At 44.6% G+C, this 14,076-nt stretch overlaps 1 protein-coding gene across 1 annotated transcript in view; it reads right to left on the bottom strand.

Annotated features, from left to right (window-relative positions):
- The window catches only part of pak1 (p21 protein (Cdc42/Rac)-activated kinase 1), a 213,678-nt gene that overhangs the window by 199,230 nt on the left and 372 nt on the right, over positions 1–14,076 (bottom strand). The window lies entirely within an intron of this gene.

Raw genomic sequence — 14,076 nt, 5'->3', positions numbered from 1 at the left:
CTCAGCGGTCATATGCTGTAAAGTATAATATTATTCCCTGGAAGAAATCCAGTTTTCATTAATCCTTCCACAGCATCTGTCTCATATTGATGACTTGTTCATTGAAATCATGTTTCCACACATTTTAAATTTACCCTCCAAGCATAGGATAAGTCCTCTAGTTCTACTGTTTTGGACAAGATGAAACAGCTTACAAGACAAATTTCTTCCCAAGCTTCCTGGAGCACACCTACCGTTATTACAACAGTACACGTGGATTGCAAAAATACACTTCAAGTGAGTACACTGGACTACTTCATGATGTGCTTCTTCCATATTATTCTGGATTGAGACTTAGTTCCACCAGCAGTAAACGTTCGATAAAAGCCGCAACTTAGAGTCTTAAACAATATCTCCAGCCACAATACATATTTGGAAAGTCAGTCAATGATTGTACTGTTGGATGTTTTTCAAATAATCAGAATACTGAAATGCTATTCATTATCTTTTACTGAAACCCTGTAGACAGCAGTGGGGGAGGACAGACTTGTTGATTATCATGGCCGAGATGTCAACAAAACTACTGTTTGCAAGTCTGGTGACTCAAGTGAAATGTTACACAACTCCTATCAGTACTTGAAGACTATTTGGTTCTAATGATTTCCAGCCTTCCTCCAATACCCACCATAATAAAAACACTTGAACAAGACAGTCATCTGATGGTGTCAGCTGAGGCTGGGTGGGTAGCACTCACACCTCTATGTCAGAAGGTTAAGGGTGCAGGCGCCACTCCAGAGATTTTAATGCAAAAATCAAAGCTGACACTCAACAGGTCCAGAGGGAGCACAACACTGTTAGAAGCGCTGCCTTTCAGACAAGTTGTTAATCATAGGCCTCACCTGTCAAGCAGATGTAAAGCATCCTAGGACAGTACACAAAAAGAACTGTGGAACTTCCCCACCCCTTGTGCCCAGTTCAAAATTTATTCATCATGTGGCATTAGTGAACAAATGTATCTGCTCATTGTGTCTGTGTGTAAGTTGCATGCCAGATTTCCAGCACTATGTGAGATATTGCGCTGTGTCTACGACAAAGCCAATTTTGTATCGAACTTACAAACTCACTGTGGATCTTATGTGACCTCACCTTCTGGACTGACCCATGAGGGATCTTCTTAAATGCCGTGAGGTCCATGTAGTCAACGTCCACTGCCCACAATCTGTCCAACAATCTTTCATGAATTTCTGCAGCATATCTCGTACATGGTACACTCTGCCGCTACTGAATGTTGATGGTGGAGGAACCAATACCAAGGGAGCCATCTGCTTTGTCGTAGATGATGTCAAGCTTGAGTGTTTTGGAGCTGCCTCCATTCAGGCAAGTGGGGAGTATTTCATCACACTCCCGACTTGTGCCTTCTGGAAGACAAGGTTTGGGGAGTAAGGAGGACAGTTACTCACCACAGTATTCCTAGCTTCTGACCTGCTCTTGTAGTCACTGTAAGGAGATATGTTAGACAATATATTTGATGCGGAGGGTTGTTAGCATATGGAATGCCTAATCACAGTAGTGACAGCACAGACCGTTGCATCTTTGAAGGGAAATTTGGATAAATCAAAATAAAGCAACGTACCACAGATATGGCAAAATAATCAGCCAAGGCTTTGTTCCAAAAGAACCGCCATGTATACGATGGACGGAATGGCTAACATCCATTCTTCTATTACTCAGCACAGAGCAAGTATTTAGAGCTTTGTAGCCAGCCTGGGAGAAGTCCTACTGGTAATCATTTTGTTTTACTGGGAAAAGCAGAGTAGCAGTTTTATGCTGCACAAGTTGGTAGTGAATTAAAAGCACCTAAGAATCATTAACAGCTTCAAAACACCTGATGCATTTTATTCGCATGTTCAATCGTTAACAAAAAGGTAGACAAAATCCTGGGTGCTTAGCAACGACATGGCGATTCTAAAAGCCAACACAACGCATTATCCTCCGACACTTCCGCCATCCATAATCCGACCCCACCATCCAAGACATTTTTCCATCCCCACCCCTGTCTGCTTTCCGGAGAGACCACTCTCTCCGCGACTCCCTTGTTCGCTCCACACTCCCCTCCAACCCCACCACACCCAGCACCTTCCCCTGCAACCGCAGGAAGTGCTACCCTTGCCCCCACACCTCCTCCTCACCCCTATCCCAGGCCCCAAGATGACCTTCCATATCAAGCAGATGTTCACCTGCACATCTGCCAATGTGGTATATTGTATCCATTGTACCCGGTGTGGCTTCCTCTACATTGGGGAAACCAAGCGGAGGCTTGGGGACCGCTTTGCAGAACACCTCCACTTGGTTCACAACAAACAACTGCACCTCCCAGTCGTGAACCATTTCCACTCCCCCTCCCATTCTCTAGATGACATGTCCATCATGGGCCTCCTGCAGTGCCACAATGATGCCACCCAAAGGTTGCAGGAACAGCAACTCATATTCCGCTTGGGAACCCTGCAGCCCGGTAACTCCTCTCAATTACCCCCGCTGCCTCCTGAATGATCCGTAGTTCATCCAGCTCCAGCTCCATTTCCCCAACACGGTTTTCAAGGAGCTGGAGTTGGGTGCACTTCCCACAGATGTAGCCAGCGGAGACGTGTGCCATGTCTCCCACCAGCCACATTCTGCAGGAGGTATCAATGTGGACTTCACAAGCTTCAAAATCTCCCCTTCCCCCACTGCATCCCAAAACCAGCCCAGCTCGTCCCCTCCACCCGAATGCACCACACAACCAGCCCAGCCTGTCTCTGCCTCCCTAACCTGTTCTTCCTCTCACTCATCCCTTCCTCCCACCTCAAGCTGCACCTCCATTTCCTACCCACCACCTCATCCTGCCTCCTTGACCGGTCCATCTTCCCTGGACTGACCTATCCCCTCCCTACACTCTCCTCTCAAACAATCTTCTTTTCTCTCCATCTTCGGTCCGCCTCTCCCTCTCTCCCCATCCCCCTCTCTGATGAAGGGTCTAGTCCCGAAAAGTCAGCTTTTGTGCTCCCGAGATGCTGCTTGGCCTGCTGTGTTCATCCAGCTCCACACTTTGCTATCTTGGATTCTCCAGCATCTGTAGTTCCCATTACACATCAACAACTCCTGACCTTCCTGGCTGTAAGGAAAACTAAAACAAGTGGCAGGCTTCGCGAGTTGACAAACCACTCTATAAAGTGGATACCCAATCTCTAATTATTAGTTTAAAGCATATTGCTGAACTTGACAAAAGAACGAAGCTTCACATGCCACTGCTGAGTGCGAGGTAAGACAAGCCCGGAAGACTGCAGCTAAGGTAAGGCAGTTTTTAAAAATTACTTACTGGTAGCGGGCAGCGGTGTTTTCTCTTTCACAGAAGGAGCGGGAGCAGCGGAGGAAGTGACGAGGACCAGAGGGGCAGCCGGGAAGGAAAGCAGTGACCATATATATCAGCAAGGCGGCTAAACCCGAGACTCTACAACTGTAGTGTCTCCCACACGCTCTCCTCCTCTAACCTAGTTAATAAGCTAAGGTTCATTCTAAACTTTCTCTATTGAATATAAGTTTGTTATTAATTTCATAGCAACCTGAACTAAGCTTTCTACTTCACTACTGAGTGGGTGTTCAGATAAGTGGGGTATGGATGCTAGGGCAGTTGCTTGCTCCTCCTGCAGAATGTGGCAGGTGGGAGACATGGCACGCACCTCCGCTGGCTACATCTGCGGGAAGTGCACCCAACTCCAGCTCCTTGAAAACCGTGTTAGGGAAATGGAGCTGGAGCTGGATGAACTACGGATCATTTGGGAGGCAGAGGGGGTAATTGAGAGGAGTTACCAGGAGTTGGTCACTGCTAAGGCTCAGGACAAGGATAGATGGGTTACAGTTAGAGGGAGGAAAGGGGACAGACAGACAGTGCAGAGGTCCCCTGTGGGCATTCCCCTCAGCAATAAGTATACCGTTTTAGATACTGCTGGTGGGGGGATGACCTACCAGAAGAAAGCCATAGTAGTCAGTTCTCTGAGCCTGACATGGTGGCAAAGAAGGGAAGGGGGCAGAATAGAAAAGTACTCGTGGTAGGGGAATCGACAGGAGATTTTGAGGTCAGGATCGGGATTCCCGGAAGGTATGTTGCCTCCCTGGTGCCAGGGTCTGGGACGTCTCCGATCGGGTGTATAACGTTCTAAAAGGGGAGGGCGAACAGCCAGAAATCGTGTTACATATGGGCACTAATGATATAGCCAGAAAAACGATTGAGGATATAAAAAGTGATTTCAGGGAGTTAGGATGGAAGCTGCAAAGCAGGACGAACAGAGTAGTGTTCTCTAGTTTACTACCGGTGCCACGAGATAGCGAGGTGAGGAATAGGGGGCGGGTGCAACTTAACACGTGGCTGCGCAGCTGGTGTAGGAGGGAGGGCGGGCTTCAGATATGTAGATAATTGGGATGCCTTCCGGGGAAGGTGGGACCTGTACAAGAAGGACGGGTTGCATCTGAACTGGAAGGGGACCAATGTCCTGGGTGGAAGGTTTGCTCGAGTAGTTCGAGAGGGTTTAAACTAGTATGGCAGGGGGGTGGGAACCTGAGCTGTATACCGGAGGTGAGAGTTGATGCAGGTGAGGCAGTAGCAAGAGGTAGACCAGCTAGTGGGAAGGATTTTCCTGGGAAGGAGCCAAGGGATCGGTTAAAGTGTGTTTGTTTTAATGCAAGGAGTATCAGGAATAAAAGTGATGAACTTAGAGCATGGATCAGTACCTGGTGCTATGATGTTGTGGCCATAACAGAGACATGGGTTTCTCATGGGCAGGAATGGTTGCTGGATCTTCCAGGGTTTAGAACATTTAAAAAGAATAGGGAGGGGGCAAAAGAGGAGGGAGTGTAGCACTACTAATCAGAGAGGGTATCACAGCTACAGAAGCTTCCATTGTCGAGGAAGATCTGCCTACCGAGTCAGTATGGGTGGAAATTAGGAACAGCAAGGGAGTAGTCACCTCGTTAGGGGTTTACTACAGGCCCCCCAATAGCAGCAGGGAGATTGAAGAAAGCATAGGTCGGCAGATTTTGGAATAAAGTGTGGACGTAGTAGGGTTGTTGTAATGGGTGACTTTAACTTTCCCAATGTTGATTGGAACCTCCTTCGAGCAGAAGATTTGAATGGAGCTGTTTTTGTAAGGTGTTCAGGAGGGTTTCCTAACTCAGTACGTTGACAGGCCGACAAGGGGAGAGGCCATTCTAGACTTGGTGCTCGGAAACGAGCCGGGGCAGGTATCAGATCTTGTGGTGGGAGAGCATTTTGGTGATAGTGACCATAACTGCCTCACATTCTACATAGCTATGGAGAAGGAGAGCATTAGGCAAAATGGGAGGATATCTAATTGGGGAAGAGGAAACCATGATGCGATTAGACATGAGTTAGGAAGTACGGACTGGGAGCAATTGTTCCATGGTAAAGGGACTATAGACATGTGGAGACTGTTTAAGGAACAGTTGTTGCGAGTGATGAATAAATATGTCCCTCTGAGACAGGCAAGAAGGGGTAAGATAAAGGAACCTTGGATGACGAGAGCGGTGGAGCTTCTCGTCAAAAGGAAGAAGGTAGCTTACATAAGGTGGAGCAAGCTAGGGTCAAGCTCAGCTCCAGAGGATTACAGGCAGGCGAGGAAGGAGCTCAAAAATTGTCTGAGGAGAGCCAGGAGGGGCACGAGAAAGGCTTGGCAGAACGGATTAGGGAAAACACAAAGGCATTTTACACTTACATGAGGAATAAGAGAATGGTCAAAGAAAGAGTAGGGCCGATCAGGGAGAGCATAGGGAACTTGTGTGTGGAGTCTGAGGAAGTAGGGGAAGCCCTAAATGAGTTTTTTGCTTCTGTCTTTACGAAAGAAACGAACTTTGTAGTGAATGAAACCTTTGAAGAGCAGGTGTGCATGCTGGAATGGATAGAGATAGAGGAAGCTGATGTGCTGAAAATTTTGTCAAACATTAAGATTGACAAGTCACCAGGCCTGGACCAGATTTGTCCTCGGCTGCTTTGGGAAACAAGAAATGCAATTGCTTCGCCACTTGCAAAGATCTTTGCATCCTTGCTCTCCACTGGAGTCGTACCTGAGGACTGGAGAGAGGCAAATGTAATTCCTCTCTTCAAGAGAGGAAATAGGGAAATTCCCAGCAATTACAGACCAGTAAGTCTCACGTCTGTCGTCTGCAAGGTGTTAGAAAGGATTCTGAGGGATAGAATTTATGACCATCTGGAAGAGCATGGCTTGATTAAATGCAGTCAACACGGCTTTGTGAGGGGCAGGTCATGCCTCACAAACCTTATCGAGTTCTTTGAGGATGTGACTAGGAAAGTGGATGAGGGTCGAGCTGTGGATGTGGTGTATAAGGACTTCAGCAAGGCATTTGATAAGGTTCCCCATGGTAGGCTCATTCAGAAGGTCAGGAGGAATGGGATACAGGGGAACCTAGCTGTCTGGATACAGAATTGGCTGGCCAACAGAAGACAGCGAGTGGTAGTAGAAGGAAAATATTCTGCCTGGAAGTCAGTGGTGAGTGATGTTCCACAGGGCTCTGTCCTTGGGCCTCTACTGTTTGTAATTTTTATTACTGACTCGGATGTGGGGATTGAAAGATGGGTCAGCAAGTTTGCAGACGACACGAAGGTTGGAGGTGTCGTTGACAGTATAGAGGGCTGTTGTCGGTTGCAGTGGGACATTGACAGGATGCAGATATGGGCTGAGAGGTGGCAGATGGAGTTCAACCTGGATAAATGCGAGGTGATGCATTTTGGAAGGTCGAATTTGAAAGCTGAGTACAGGATTAAGGATAGGATTCTTGGCAGTGTGGAGGAACAGAGGGATCTTGGTGTGCAGATACATAGATCCCTTAAAATGGCCACCCAAGTGGACAGGGTTGTTAAGAAAGCATATGGTGTTTTGGCTTTCATTAGCAGGGGGATTGAGTTTGAGAGTGGTGAGATCTTGTTGCAGCTCTATAAAACTTTGGTTAGACCGTACTTGGACTACTGCATCCAGTTCTGATCGCCCTATTATAGGAAAGATGTGGATGCTTCGGAGAGGGTTCAGAGGAGGTTTACCAGGATGCTGCCTGGACTGGAGGGCTTAGCTTATGAACAGAGGTTGACTAAGCTCGGACTTTTTTCATTGGAGAAAAGGAGGAGGAGAGGGGACCTAATTGAGGTATACAAGATAATGAGAGGCATAGATAGAGTTGATAGCCAGAGACTATTTCCCAGGGCAGAAAAGGCTAACACGAGGAGTCATAGTTTTAAGCTGGTTGAAGGAAAGTATAGAGAGGATGTCAGAGGCAGGTTCTTTACACAGAGAGTTGAGAGAGCATGGAATGCGTTGCCAGCAGCAGTTGTGGAAGCAAGGTCATTGGGGACATTTAAGAGACTGCTGGACATGCATATGGTTACAGAAATTTGAGGGTGCACACATGAGGATCAATGGTCAGCACAACATCGTGGGCTGAAGGGCCTGTTCTGTGCTGTACTGTTCTATGTACAACCGTGTCAATGCACATGTCCAAACAGGAAAATCATTCAGCAGCATGGCTGAAATATAGCATTCAAAATAGAATGAAGTGGGCAAAAATGCATCTAACAGTGATAATACTAGATGGCAAATTGCAAACCAGCCTTCTATCCATTAACCCCATCTATGCTTTCCTGAGTCAACAGGAAATAATTAACATAGTCAAAGACCCCTCCCAACCTCTATTCCACCCTCTTCCATCTAGAAGATAAAAGTTTGAATAAATGTATGAACAAATTCAAGAACAGCTTCTCCTCTGCTGTTATCAGGTTTTTGAACAGATCTCTGAAAACCAATAATGTTGATCTCTCTCTGCACCTTCAACACTACGCTCTGCACTGCTCCGCTACCAGGATGCACTCTGTATGGTACGAGCTGCCTGTACAGCACACAAAACAAGACTTTTCACTGTATCACATGTGACAATAAATCAAACTCAAACTGAATTACATCCAAAACAAATCCTGGAGCAAAATAATAACATCAGAAAGACATGAGGGGTTAGTCAGGCTCCCTAGTTACTTTATTAGAAGACAAACCAAAATTCAGGTGGCACTAATCAATTCTAAGTTTGTAGAAAGCTGAAAATAACAATAGAGATAACACCACAAATGACGAGCAGTAAAAACAATGTTTACGAAAGCTCTGATGAAGGGTCTAGGCCCGAAACGTCAGCTTTTGTGCTCCTGAGATGCTGCTTGGCCTGCTGTGTTCATCCAGCTTCACACTTTGTTATCTTATTTATGACTTCTATCATTTTTGCACGTGCACATCAAGGCATTGCAGAGATTTATTGTAAGACATACAGCACTTTCTGTCTGCTCCTGCACTGAGCGAGATCACGGCTGACCTGATAATCCTTAGCTTCACTTTCCTGCTTTTACCCCATAAATCTGCATTCCCTTACCGATTAAAAAGTTCTACTTCAGCCTTGAATCTCCTTAAAGACAGCATCAGCAGCCTTCAAGTAGAGCATTTCACCGATTTGCTACCTTCAAAAGAAATTCCTCCTCGTCTGTTTTAAATGAGCAACCCCTTATTCTAAGGTAATACCCTCTGGTCCTAGACTGTCCACCAAGGAGAAGTGATCTCAGCATCTACTCGGTCAAGATCCCTTAAGAATTTTGTTTGTCTCAGTGAGGTTTCCTTTTTTTTTAAAATTGCAACTAGTACAAGCCCAACCTACTCAACCTCTCCTTATAAGACATTCCCTCCCTACCTGGGCTCAACCTGGTGAGTCTTCTTTGAACTGCCTCCCATACACAACTCCTATCAGTCCTTGAAGACTATTTGGTTCTAACGATTTTCAGCCTTCCTCCAATACCCAACAGAATAAAAACGCTTGAACAAGACAGTCATCTGATGGTGTCAGCTGAGGCTGGGTGGATGGCACTAACACCTCTATGTCAGAAGGTTAAGGGTTCAGGCACCACTCCAGAGATTTTAATGCAAAATCAAAGATGACGCTCAGTCAGTTCAGAGGGAGCACAACACTGTTAGAAGCGCTGCCTTTCCAAGATATCAGACCAAAATTGTGCCCAATATTCTAAATATGGTCTAACTACTATCTTGTATAGTTTTAAGCAAGCCTCTAATTTTAGACTCCAATCCCTTTGAAACAAAGGCCAACATTCCACTTGCCTTGCCTATTACCCGCTGAACTCAGACGGTAGCTTTTTATGATTCACAGATGACGACTTCCAAATTTCTGGTCTGTAGCTTTCCACAGTATCTCCCATTTAAATAACACTCAGCTCCTTTATGTATCCTGCCAAAAGCTCAATCTCACATTTCCCTACATTGTATGCCATCTCCCAAGTTTTTTTTTGCCTACTTCCTTAACCCTGGTCATATCCCTCTACAGAATCGGTGTGTCATCACTACTTGCCTTCCCATATATTTTTGGGTCATCTGCAAACTTAGCTATAGCACATTCACTTTCCTCAGCTAAGTCATAATAGATATTGTAAATAACTGTGGTCCCACTAATCCCTGATACACCACTTGTTGCATGGTACCACCCTGAAAATGCTCCCCATATCTCAACTGTCATTAATTAGCCAATCCTCTCCCCAGGCAAATAGACTCCCTCAAACATCATGATCTCCTAAGTCAGCCAATGTGTGGTACATTATTAAATGCCTTCTGAAAATCCAAAATATATTACAACTACTACTTCCCCTTTATCTGTTTTGCTTGTCCTCTTCAATGAATTCTAATAAATTTGTCAAGCATGATTTACCCTTCACGAAGAAGGTTGACTTTTCTTAATCATATGAACTCCTAAATAATCCACTAACTCTTTCCCTCAAGAACAAATGTTGTTACACTAATTGGTCTATAGTGACTTGTCCTTGTCTTCTTGCTGTTTGGAAAGTAAGTGTTATATTGTCAGTTTTCCAACCCTTTGGGATTTTTCCAGAATCTGAGGATTCCTGGAAGATCAAAAATCAGTGCATCCATTGTCCCTGCAGCTACGTTCTTTAATATCCTAAAAGGTGTATCCCATCTTGGTCTGTGATTTTGCCTAATCTATGTCTTTGCTGAGAGCCATGAAAGATCTTCTTATACACCCACCATTGTTCCTCCACTGTCTTCACTGTTAAAACTTCTTTGACGTCAGGGATGATTAGCTTCATCCTTTTCGGAACAGAGAAGGTTAAGAGAAACTTGAATTTAAAAGATGAAAGGTTTTGTTCATAGGACAGAAGTGCTTTCATTGGATAAGTAAGGGAAGAGGAGAAACTGTTTTGGAAAAAGAAAATTCTTCCCCGTTACTTTCCTATTAGAAGCATTTCTCCGACTAAGAACAAAACCTTTCATGGCAATGGACTTCTCTTAAAATTTCTCTTCACCTTCTTTGCTCCCCAATGATTAAAGCTGTTCATCCTGTCACCAATTCTTAGAATTCACTTCCCAGCAATATCAACTTTTTTTTTCTAAAAAATGTCACTCTTAACATCATAAAACATTCCGAGATGGTTCACTTGAGCATAAAACAATATTATTGATATCATAAGGAAATAGGTCAGGCGACTAAATTATGGTCAAAGAATTCTGCTTTTGGTAGTGTCTGAAAGACAAAGTCTGAAGTGGGAAGAGGTTTAGGAAGCCCTAGAGGTCAGGATCCAGGCATCTGATGACGCAGCCACCTATGTAAAGAGGTTAAAAACAGTGATCGTCACAATATCAGAATCGGAAAGGTTCAGAAATCTTGAGCATTCACGGACCGGGAGGAGATTGCAGAGGTAGGGACATGTGAGGAGTCCCTAGAGGGATTTGAAAACAAGGAAGAAATGTTAAAAACAGGATGTAATTTGAATGGAGGTGAGTCAATTTAGGTCAGTGAACGCAAATAAAAATAAAAATGCTGGAGAAACAAGACAGGTCTCACAGAATCTCTGGATGGATGTTGCAGAGAAACAGACAGGGAAAAACCAGAGTTAAGAAAGAAGTGAAGCAAAGTATTACTCAAACTAAAATGTTTAGCTGTTTCTCTCTCCACAGATACTGCCAGACCTGCTGAGTTTCTTTCTGAATTTATTTCAGATTTCCCGCAGCCGTAGTATTTTGCTTCTATTTTAGTGAACTTAAGATTGACAGGGGAATGTGACTTTCTGCAAGTTAACACATGAAAGCAGGTTTTTCAGGGCTCAGAATAGGAGAGACATGGCTTTGAGGTAGTTTCCTTAGCTCCAGACTAGAAGACCCAGGTTCAAGGCACACCTGCTCCTGAGTTATTCAATAACATTGCTGACCAGGTTGATTGGAAAATATCCAAAATGTGGAAGACCAGCTAGCAGTGTGTGGAATAAAAGTGTCTAGAAGTAACAAAGAAGGGATTTTACAGCATGTTGTGAAAAGGATGCTTCCTCATGGGAGAATCTAAATGTAATGGGTCATAGAAATTCTACAGTGTGGAAACACTGTTTAAAGATACAGGGTCACCATTTCATAGCAGGATCATAAACTCCCTTCTGTGTGGAAGCAGACCACTCGGCCTATTGAGTCCACACTGGCTCTCTGAAGAGCATCCCACCCACACCCAGACCCCAGCCCCCTACCGTATCCCCGTGAGCCCACATACCCTTGTACACTATGGGCAATTTAGTAAGGCCAAACACCTAGTCTACACTGTGGGAGGAAACCCATGCAGACAGTAGGAGAATGTCTGTGTGGAGTTTGCACAATCGCCCAAGATTGAAATCGAGCCCGGGTTCCTGGCGCTGTGAACCAGCAGTGCCACCGTGCCACCCATTTAAGTCAGAGCCAAAGAGAAATATTTCTGAGTCACAGGTTTTTTGGAACTCTCTTCATTTAAAAACTGTAGAAGCAGATCATTTGAAACTTTTAAAGACAGACATGGATAAGGTTCTTGCTAAGGACAGGGGTGAGATATTATTGGGGGTAGGAAGGTGGCGTAGTCATTGTTGACTGGCAGAGCAGACATGCAGTGCTGAGTGGTATAATCTTGCTCCTAACCTGTAGGTTTGCATGTAAAGTCATTAAGGGCCTCAGCAGAGGAGGTGAGACAGTGACCACATTGAGCAATATCACAAAGATTAAAATCAGTGGTCCATGCAATGTCTGTACAGTGGAAGCAGACAAAATGGCAACTTTCAAAGTTGAATTGGATAAACACTTCAAGGATAAAATGTGCAAGGCTTCAGGAATTGAACAGGGAAGTGAGACTAGTCAGATAGCCTTTTAAAGAAGTGACTAGCTCCCTTTTGTAGTGTATGACAACAGTGCCAAACTCATCCAGGCCGTGCTCAAATCAAAAGCAGCAAATTATTTAAAAGGGACAAAGTGGAGAGGGAGAAATTATCTGAAGGGTCTTGACCTGAAATGTCAACTTTCCTGCTCCTCTGATGCTGCCTGACCTGCTTCATTCCTCCAGCTCCACACGGTGTTGTCTCCGACTCCAGCATCTGCAGTTCTTGCTATCTCCTAGATTTACACAGGATATCTGGTTGGCATGGACAAGTTGGACCGAAAGGTCAGTTTCCCTACTGTGTATCTCCATGACTCTAAGTGAACCTTGCTGAAATGAATGCGATTTGGCAGGAGGGCATATAAAGAAGCAGCTCCATTATCTGTCACACTAGGAAGGAATCACCAGCCCACCGTCCCCCACTGCATCAATAATGCAAAGTGGCAGACAATTAAGTAACTGCAAAATCTGGACTTGCATATTTGCCATAACAATGCCTCCATCTGAAGCATTCAAGAGCGTAAAACAAGTAACAAAAGGGACATTATTTTGTAGTTTCATTCATCAGGAAAAGAAGAATGGGTAAAAGACAGGAAAAGAGTCTGAACAATGAGACATTTCACGTAGGGCTTTATCCTGAAAATGCTCTTAATACAGTGCACTGTGAAGATGCTCTCCACTAATGACATTCAAAGTCAAAGAGGTCGGAGACACAAATGGATGAGGTATCATAGTATACAGCACAGAAACGTGTCTGGAACCAGAGTATCATTGATAAATAACAGTCACATCAGGAGGAGTTTTACTTTCCAACTACAAAAAGGTCTCAGCAAATCAAAAAACCACAATCAGCACTCTGGAACAGACCTTAATATGGAAGCTAGCAATATAGTTGAACACAAGTATTTAGTCCAAAAATATTACACCAAGAAACTAATTGTAACATCAGCAGAAAAATATAGAAGGATGTGAAAGTCACCACCGAAGAGTGCAGCAGAAGCAGATTGAAATTGTGTATTTCAAAAGGTAATGGGTTAGTATCTGAAGAGGAATAATTTGCAAGGCTATTTTGGGAAAGGGACGCGAGTGAGAACAGGTCGAATAGCCTGCTTCTATGCTGTATCTATTCCAACATGCCACAAACGTAAACAGTATCACTTCAACGGGATTTGGGACAGACAACAAAGCTGTTAGATGAAAAGTATGCAATCAAGGAGATAATGCAAGATCTTTTATCAACCACAGGTTAGGTTGGACAGGGCTAGGGTACTCTCGTCCTAGAGAATGGGCTAGAAATGATACCAAATGAGTGAGTGAATCTTCTTCTACGAAGTAACTGGAGGATCTGTGATTGCACGGCTATGCAGAGGAGGCTGGCTGAGATATGAAAGAGGGAATCAAAATTATGAAAAAGTTTTTAAACTGAGTCAATAAGGAGAAAGTGCTTCCAGTGGTAAGAATGATCACTGAACACGAGACACATTTGACAACGGAAAATTGGGCAAAAAGAAAACGATGAAAGCATTTATTACCTAAAATTAGAACGAAAACAGAAAAATAAATTCCCGAATGACTTAGCTAAAAGGGCCGCGTGGAAACAGCAGGGAAATCAGGACAAATTGGACAACTCCGCCCAAGGGCTAGTACGGGAGAACTGGGCGGAATGGCAAGGGTTTTCAGAAGCACACGACATTCTACTCGCGGCCCGCGCGCCGTTTCCATAGTGATGGTCGCTAAGAAACGGGTAAGGGGGAAAAGCAGTGGAGGAGGCCGCGCGCGGTTGCCCCGGTGACGGTTGCCAGGAGCCCGCCGTTACCC

Source organism: Stegostoma tigrinum, chromosome 6, assembly GCF_030684315.1.
Source record: "Stegostoma tigrinum isolate sSteTig4 chromosome 6, sSteTig4.hap1, whole genome shotgun sequence".
Classification (NCBI taxonomy): Eukaryota; Metazoa; Chordata; class Chondrichthyes; order Orectolobiformes; family Stegostomatidae; genus Stegostoma; species Stegostoma tigrinum.
Note: the sequence above shows the minus strand (reverse complement) of the source record. Positions and strands in the feature narration are given on the sequence as shown.